Genomic DNA, 9,237 nt, shown 5'->3' with positions numbered 1-9,237 from the left:
TACAGGAAATTCTTTCTCATCTAGGACATATTTTCCTGGAGCTGTCTTATTCCCAGTTCTAATTTGTACTTTAGACCTAGTACAAAACCATCATCCTGGAATTATTTTTGTTTTTTAAAGTCTTCTGCTATTTAATATCTTATTATACTTTGTTCTAAAAAAATAATAATACAGCAACCCATCTTCTCAGTCTTCTGCGGAGAGGAAAATTAGCATTTTCCGCTCTTGTATTGACTTGTAGAAGACATTTCATTTTCAAGAAAATCCCAGGGGACAAAAATCTTACAAGTAGTGTTTGAGTAGATTTCTTTTCATGTAGAAATTGCAGTAAAAATTGGTGGTCTCAAATAACAGGCATTATTGAGTAGATGCAACTTTAGTATTTGGAAAGGATTAATAACTTACAAAGACTAACATTTTACTTATTACTAGTGCTTGTAATAACAAGATTTTTAGTTCATTGAACAAATATTTATCCAGAAATCAGTATGTTCTTAGCATTGTTTCATGCTCAGGGGATACAGCAGTTCCTCATGAAGTTTATTCTATATGATGAAGCAGAGGCAAAAAATAAGAAACATAAAAATTAAATATAGAATGAAAAGTCAATTGTTGATGATGCTAGAAAGGTGTGATAAGAGAGTGCTAGGGGATGGAGGATGGGACAGAATTTGAGCAGGGCACACCTTGGGGGGGGTCTCTCTGAAAAAGTGACATTTTTTTTTTACCTTTTATAGTTTCTTTTCTTCAGTTTATTTTTTATTTATTTATTTATTTTTGACAGAGCCTGCCGCAGGTTTATTTGTACAAAGAGCAAAGGAGGACACCAGCCCCATGCAGATAGAAGCCCAGGGGTCACACCAGTCCTGTCCTCACACTGGCAGACACAAGCCTCTACACTGGAGCCTTTGTGGGGGCCTGGGCACCTTTGGGAGCCTGAGCTGCAGCAGGAGCTGGAGCTGGAGCTGGAGCTGGAGCCGCAGCCTGGGCCTTGGTTTGAGCCTTGGCCTTGGACTTTGGCCGGCAGAGCCTGAGACCCTTGGCAATGCGGGCACGAGCACGTTTCCCGAGCTTGGGGTGAGCGATGTAGGCAAGTCGATTGAGCTTGCGGCTGCCGCCCTTTGGGATCTTGGGCTTGACCTCCTTGGGCTTGACAAGGGCCTTGATAGCCTCAGCACGTGCACTAATGACCTTGGCCTTGTTGGCCTGCATCTTCTTCAGGCCCTTCTTGTTGTGCTTCTTGGCGAAGCGCATGTTCCTCAAGAACTTGGGGTCTACCCCTTAGGAGATTCGTATCTTTGTGACTGGGGTTTCTTGATGCCATTTCTGTGCCATTTTCATGACTGGTTGTGCGTGGTGTGGTTCTTGGACTTGGCCATGTCTGCACCGAAGACCGCGGCTCCCGAAGCACCTCGGACCAGAAGAGAAAGAGAGCTCTTCAGTTTATTTTTTAAAATTGTTTCATTTCAAAATAATCACAAAGTTACAGAAAAGTTGGGAGATATAATACAAAACTTTTTTTTTCTGAACCATTTGAAAGTAAGTTGCTGGCTTGTTCCATCATTTCTGAATATTGTAGTATATATTTCCTAAAGACAGGGAAATTCTTCTACATAAACATAATACACAATAGATTAAGTATTTTGTTTCATGGTCTCACTTTTTCCCTTTTTCAAGTTCCTCTGTCATTTTGTTGGATAAACAGTAAGCAAGTCTTTCAAGGAGGATTGTCTATGAGTAGTAAAATTTTCTAAGTCTTGCATAGCTAAAAATGTCCTTAGTTTTCCTGAACTCTTGATTGGTAGTTTGGCTGGGCATTTAATTTTAGGTTCCAAATCATATTTTTCTCTGATCTCAGTCTTCAAGCATACAATGTTTCTGATGAGAAGTTTGATTCCCATTTATCAGAAGCAATAAGTAGAGGCTTTTGAGATCCTCTCTTTACCCTTTGCAAATCTCTGTCTAGATGAGGTCTTTCTTCTTCATTCTTTGCTCGTCACTCTATGTGCTCTTTGAAGCTGAGAACATATGTGTTTATGTCTAAAAAATTAATTATCTTATTATTTTTCTGGTAAATTCTTTAGGATGTTTTGTTCTCTTCCTGAAACTTTTCCAAAGATCATAACTCCCCTGGATGGATCCTGTAAGACTTCAAAATTTTCTCCTACATGTTCCTATTTTTCTTCTAGCCTGGTATCTGATTTCCTCAGGTTTTCCAGAAGTTCTTTTTAATTTTTCTCAATTTCAGACATTGTATGTAAACTTTCTAGTAAGCCCTTCTTGTTCTTTAGTATCTACGAAGACATATAAAATTATGTTCTGTGTTCAGAATTACCTGTTTCTTTCAGGGTTGGTTCATTGGTTCATACTGTGTGTGTGTGTGTGTGTGTGTGTGTGTGATTGTTTTTCCTCTAATATGATATTTGTCTATTTAAAATCATGAACTGAAAGCTAGCTCACTTGGGACATTCTCTGGCTGGGGTTCCTTCTGCCAGCATATAATCCTGTTCCTCACCAGGCCTCTCTTCACTGAGAGGTGTGGACTGTGAGCTCTGAGCCCACAGATACCTTTCTTTTAAACAGCATGAGTAGAGAGCAGAGAGCTTATTCTGGGAATCCCAAACCAATTTTTTTTGACAAGTAGCACTAGAAGAAGTGGTAACTGGCACAGCTGTTCAAACAACAAGCACCGCCCCTGATCTCTAACCCCTTCCCATTCCCGAAACCGGACCTTTTATCTCCAGGTTGGGAGCATTTCCGAGGCATTGCCATCAGGGAGCATGGTTTCTCTCTCCATGGCAGCCTCTGTGCATGTGTGTGCACACCTGGGCTGGGCTCCTACTCCTGTATTTCTGAATATATCACATTATCTTCCATCTTTTCAGAAATTCATCAAGATTAATGGCTTGCATTTGAGAACTGCTATAAATGTATTACCCTTAGTACTTTTAGATTTTATTTCAATTGGATTTGTGGAAGGAAAAGAGATATATGTATGTCCAACCTGTCACCTTGAACCAGAAGCCCTACTTTCTTAATGTGCAAGCCCTCTCCCTCAGCCTGCTCTCTGCCACTTCATTAACATTTATGTGTCCCATCAGTGCTGACTCCTTTCCTTTTACCTTCCCCTGGATGTTGATGTTCCATCTCTGTCTACCTCCTCTGTTTCTACTTCAACTTCCACTTTAAGCAGTGAACCCATTATACATGACTAGCTCTCATCTCTCTTCTGGGCTCCGGTTTTGTATTCTCTACTCACTATTGTCATTCAGACCATATTTAATTTTTCCATCCAATGTCAAGAAATAGCATATACTTTTTTATTATTAATAAATTATTTTTATTATGTTGACTATTTTAAATAATTTTTAATTTTATAATTATTAATTTTATAATTTTAATTAAACTGTTCATAATTTTTATTATTAACTAATCAATTAATTAATGCTTCAGTGATCCAGACTGGCTTTAAGGTAATCTTTCTACTATACCATACTATTACCTAATTATTTTTCACAAATAACTGGGAATAATTAATGAATATTGATGAATAATTAATGAATGAATGACTTGCTCACCTTAGTGTGAGCTCAACCCTGGGCCTCCTCCTTAACAAAATTTTTATATAACTTATTTGTTAATAACACAATGTATTCAAATTTCATTTATCTCTCCCCACAAAAAAATGGGCGCCAAAACACTTGAAAGGAACAAAAAACCACACCAGTTTCCAGTTTCCAATGACAACATAGCAGTATACTTCTATTTCTAATTTCAGTTACTATAATCAAACATCTGTTATATCAAGTTTTTGAAGCTAAAACACTCAAGGCAGAAGTTTTCACTTACCTAATTGGCTACCAATGTAAGTGCAGATTCGATCCATCTGTCCCTAAGTGGATATGTGTATCTCTGCCAGGCTGCCCTTTGTTTTCTCTTTAAATTACCCTTTTAAAGACTGATTTCCCATGGAAGAAAAGCTAATAACAGTCACTTTTCTAGTCTGAGCATTTCAACTATAAGTTTTGATGCTGGACATAGAATCTATCCAATTCTGCCAGAATGAGGAAAAGTTTCAAATTAGCTAAGGTTTCCTACCACTATGGATTCTTTAGATGTTTAAAAGCAAAAGAAAATAAAACAAGATTCTTTGTCCACACGGTACAACTATCCAGCACCTAATAAAGTGGTGCAGCAAAGACAATGATCTCTTTCGTTCCGGTTTTAATCATTAACTGGTCCAGCCAATCTGCCCTCACATTCAAGGATTCCAAGAACGGTTACTCACAGAATCTTACAAAGAAACCATAAAACTTTTTTTTAATTTAAGAAATTGTAGGCAAAGGGGATTTTCACAGATTTGGGATCATAGGTCAAACTTTCTCTGGATATTCCAAATAAAAACACTTCATATGAATAATAATAGTAATAACAGTAATAAAAGCTAACATGTATTGAGTATTAGGCCATACTCTAAACTCATTACATAGAATATTTCATTTAATTTCACAGTAACTTTTTGGGTAGGTATTATTATTAGCCCGTAAAGAACTGAGGCTTAGAAAAGTTAAATGTCTTGGCCAAGTCATTTCTCCAGTTCATAAGTGGTAGAGCTGGGACTTGAACCCAGGCGATCTGATACCAAAGCACATTATTTTTAACTACTAGGAAATGTTATCAAATGGATTTCACCTTGTACGTCAGCTTTGATGATAATGACAGTATGGCACAGGATGTTGAAAAAAGTCAATCACCAGACTCAATATGACAGAATACTAACACTGACCAATGATGTCAACCATGAGCACATTAGAGTTGGGGATCATATTTACTCTATATATTTGCCCTCTTAAGGAAAGTGAAAGAAAAGGGGGGGTGGAGACAAACAGATTATTTACCTGTGTATCTATAAACAACTCTCAGAAAAAGCATAGTTTAGGTTAGAGAAATTCACAGAATGTACCAAATGCTGACAGCAATTTGTCTTTCTTCATTCATGTTAGGTTTATAACACAAAACTACTAGTGATTCAAATATTTGTTCCACTTTATTTTCCTTCCCCCACACACTGGTGGAGTATTTTTTTTTTTTTAAGTGAAGAAAGTAGTATGAAGAAGAAAAGAGGAAAGGCAAGATGCTTAGAAAACCATCACTTGGGTGATTGAGTCAACTGTGTTCAATTTCAAGGAAATTTCAGAAAAAAATAGAGAAGACCTTAGTTTTCTTTTCAGAGGGCTCAGATAGTGAGAACTTGCACAGGTAATTAAGGTGGGATCATATTTCTGTGATAGTCACCCATGTTCCATTTTTCTCCTGGTATTTCTCACTTTTCTTTCCCCTAATTTGAGCAGTCTTCCTTGTGTTCCTTGACTTAGGGTTTGATTTAAGGCAAGTTTTTCCTAGTTTCTGCTAAAAAGAGATTTAAAACTGAAGGTAATCTAATTTCTATCCAGACTAGAAAAAATGTTTTCTAGGAGGGGAGATGGAGAAAGAGGGAAGAAAGGTCTAATGAGAGCAAAAATCTCCCTGGATCCCAGAGACTGGGTTTTGTGCCCTGCTTCCCAGAGAAGAGCCCAAGGAAGGCACAAAGACCTGGGATATTTTTATGAAATACCAAAACAAAAGCTACCTGGTTCCCAGGAAAAGCCTCCAGGAACCACGGAACCACAAACTATCTATCCTTCATCTAAGAGTTATTTATGTATACACCCATCAATAATCTCTCTCTCTCTCCCTCTGTCTCTCTCTCCCCACCCCCAATCTCTCTTGGTAGACAAGTACCCAGGAAAAGAAAGGCTCTATGACACCTCCAGTTTAAGAGACCATGAACAGCCTCACAGACACACCATTGTTGATAACTTAGGACCAATTAGGAGAGTGCATATCTCATTTGCTATCTCCATGGAAATATGACAGAGAGACCACATGGATCCCCTCCCCCAATGTCTTGGCACTGCATATCCTCTCCAAAATCTTAAATATATTCTTAGATATATACTCTTAAGAAATGTGAAGGATGGGGAAATCCCAAATTAATAGAAATAATTATTCTACCCCACTATAACAGAAAGAGAGCTCAAAATATGTGAAATCATATTCATGATGAATGGAGTGCCAATCATTCAAGAACATTAACATCTAGTGAAAGGTTTCAGTGAAAAATCATCACAGAAGAGCCTTCAGTTTGTTTAATCCTGGCTTTGTGTTCTATGTGTTATATCCTATACCACGTCAAATACTTAAGAGCTAATGCAAACATTTTCTAAACCTACCCTAACATGAGAGAAAGTTTATTTCCTGAGTATAACTGGTTAAGTCCATTTAGAGGAATCCTAACTCAGGTCACAAGTGTCTACTTAAGGAATCAAAGTAATAAATTATTGAATAAGACCCCTGTGACATGTACAAATTAAACATGCTCCGGGTGCCAACATGCTCACACAGAATAACTTAACAAGCTCTGTCTACAGCGCCAAGGCAGAGAGAAGAGGGGCTCAACTGTCAAACATATTTTCAACCAACCAGATTCATGCAGATGATTCTAAATAGTCAGGCCAAAACAAACAGCCATCCTTGCCTAGTTGGAAGGGATGGGTTAGAGCCGGTAAAACTGTTAAATTCTATTTGGTTGCCAGAAAAAGACCAGAAAAAAAAGTGAATTTGTTAAGCTTTGAAAGCAGAGACTTTTTTTTTTTTTAAGTTTTAAACATCTGTTAGGCCCAGTTACAACAGTGATATACATAGAAAGAACTTCTTTTTTTTTAATTGAAGTATGATTGACACACAGTGTCACATTAGTTTCAGGTGTACAATATAGTGACTCAACAGGTCTATACGTTAGGCTGTGCTCCGCACAAGCATAGCTCCCCTCTGTCACCCTACAACCCTATTAGAGGACCACTGACTATATTCCGCATGCTGTGCCTTTCATCCCCGTGCCTACTCACTCCACAACTGGAAGCCTATATCTCCCTCTCCCCTTCACCCATTTTGCCTAATGCACAACCCTGCCCCTGGCAACCATTAGTTTGTTCTCTGTATGTATACATCTGATTCCATTTTTTATTTGTTTGTTTAATTCATTTGATTTGTTTTTTAGATTCCACATATAAGTGAAGTCATTTTCAAATGACTTCATTTTTAAGTCTTAAATATTGGTACTCACCAAATATTATATCATATATATATATATGCACATACCTATATATGTAACATACCCCAGGTATTCTCTATTAGAGCAAAAGAAATGTCAATAGTTTTGAAAAAATAAAAAACAGGTGATACAGACTATCCTTGCCAATCCAGTACCTTCTTGCTTCCCTTCCATAAGTACCTGCACTGATCTCACAGTCTCTGTCCCTAGAGCCTGTTTTTAGTCAAGAGACAACATCTTACTCAATAAAACAAATTCTAGTAATTTGTAACTGCCAATTGATTAATATTAAACTTTAAAATCATATTTATTATGTGCTTCTGGTTATAGTCATTAATTTAAATTATTAAATTAAATAAACATGAAAATAGTAAATAAAATCCTACCTTGCAGTGGAAATTTTGTAAACATTTTGTTTATCTCCCAGGTAGATAAAGATCTAATATTTCACATTCTCTTTTGAAATTTCTTTAACCTGTGTGTTGAACTTCTAAGTAGGGCACCCCAGGGTCATTTCTTAAGCTATGGACTCTAATAGGGCAAGTCAGTCAATGAGAGATTGGAGACAAACATGCCTTTTGGTTGTCCTCAAATTAGACAAGCTGTCTCCCCGCTAGTGATGCAGGTGTGACTATATATGGAAAAAGAGGTTCACTGTAAAATAAGATGATGGTGCTAAATTCAGAAAAGTTCTCATCTTTAAACTAATACAACCATGATAACATAAGAATTAAAGGCAAAATGACAATGAAGGAAAGTAATTTTAATATCTACTTTGTTCTACAATATTTCTACCTCTACAATACTGTAAGAAAGGCTTTATTATCATTCCTATGGCTCGGTCTACATCATGACTTCTGTGGGCCATAGGGACTTTTTCCTTTGTGGTCCTCTTCCTCTGTAAGAAAATATTTAAAATATATATATTATGACTGCATTGGAATAAAGACAAATATAATCCAGGTTGGATTCCATTATTAACATTCATCATTATATTCATTTTCTTTCTTATTTTAAAGGAAATTAAAATATTTTTTAGGTCCCTGAAAGTATTGTGGGCATCAGGCACTGTGCCTCCTGGCTAACATATAAGTCAGTCCCACCTATGGCAGATAGTGCTAGTTAAACCCCAATAGCTATTCACCCCTTCTTCTAGAATAATGAAACCCAGTTTTTAACCAGGAACCACGGACATCCAAAATAAAGACTACAGTTCCCAGGCTCCCTTGCAGCTATATGTGGCCAGTGGAATGTGAGTAGAAGCAATGGGAATAACTTGCAGGTTGTGTTCCCTCTCCCTACAGTTGGGATTCAGCAGTGGTAGGAATGAGTCATTCAGATCATGTAAGTGGGGACAATAGTCTAGAGATATTAAAACCATAAGATAGTAAGAATCTGGATCTCTAACATCTCATGGAGCCCTCATGACTTCCCAGAGCAATGTCACAATACCAGCCCAGGCTTTGTATGAATGAGAAATAAATTCCTATTTAGTGTAAGTCCCTCTTATTTTGGATCTTGGTTACATGCAGCCAATCCCCTATCCCAAATAACAGAATCGCCTTTCATGGTAAGACAACTGAGGCACAGATACCATTTTCTCAATATGATTTACTAGAAACTAAAATGAGACAAAAGTGAACCCTGATCTATCCATATTTAAAACCCTATGCTCTGTTCAGTGCCTTCCCACATTGTCTTCTCTCTTCAGAGAAACAAAAACATGAAGAACAAAGCAATTATGAGAGAAAGAAGAGCATAAGCTTTATGAAGCAATAAATGTCATCAAAAGAGAATCCAAACAAAAAACAAATGGAAAGAAAAAATGAAACAGATTCAATGTGGATTTTTGCCAGCACCACATGACTTGACATTTTGAATTACAACCACTTACAGGAAGTATTAGAAACTTTCCAAGAAAGGGATAGTTCACATAAATGATGGATCTAGTACATTTTGCTTATTTGTTAGCTTTGACTGTAAGTTTATATACTATTTTTTGGCTCTGATAATTTCTGATTTTTACGGACACAAAGCATTATACCGAGGTGAGAGCCCACAAAACATATCTGGTAAAAGCATAT

At 37.1% G+C, this 9,237-nt stretch overlaps 1 pseudogene; it reads right to left on the bottom strand.

Moving 5' to 3' along the window:
- Positions 1-783: 783 nt before the first annotated feature.
- On the bottom strand, positions 784-1,415 carry LOC102733994 (large ribosomal subunit protein eL29 pseudogene; annotated as a pseudogene).
- Between the last annotated feature and the right edge of the window lie 7,822 nt (positions 1,416-9,237).

This window comes from Leptonychotes weddellii, chromosome 8 (genome assembly GCF_054177405.1).
Source record: "Leptonychotes weddellii isolate Sample4059 chromosome 8, ASM5417740v2, whole genome shotgun sequence".
Taxonomy (NCBI): Eukaryota; Metazoa; Chordata; class Mammalia; order Carnivora; family Phocidae; genus Leptonychotes; species Leptonychotes weddellii.
Note: the sequence above shows the minus strand (reverse complement) of the source record. Positions and strands in the feature narration are given on the sequence as shown.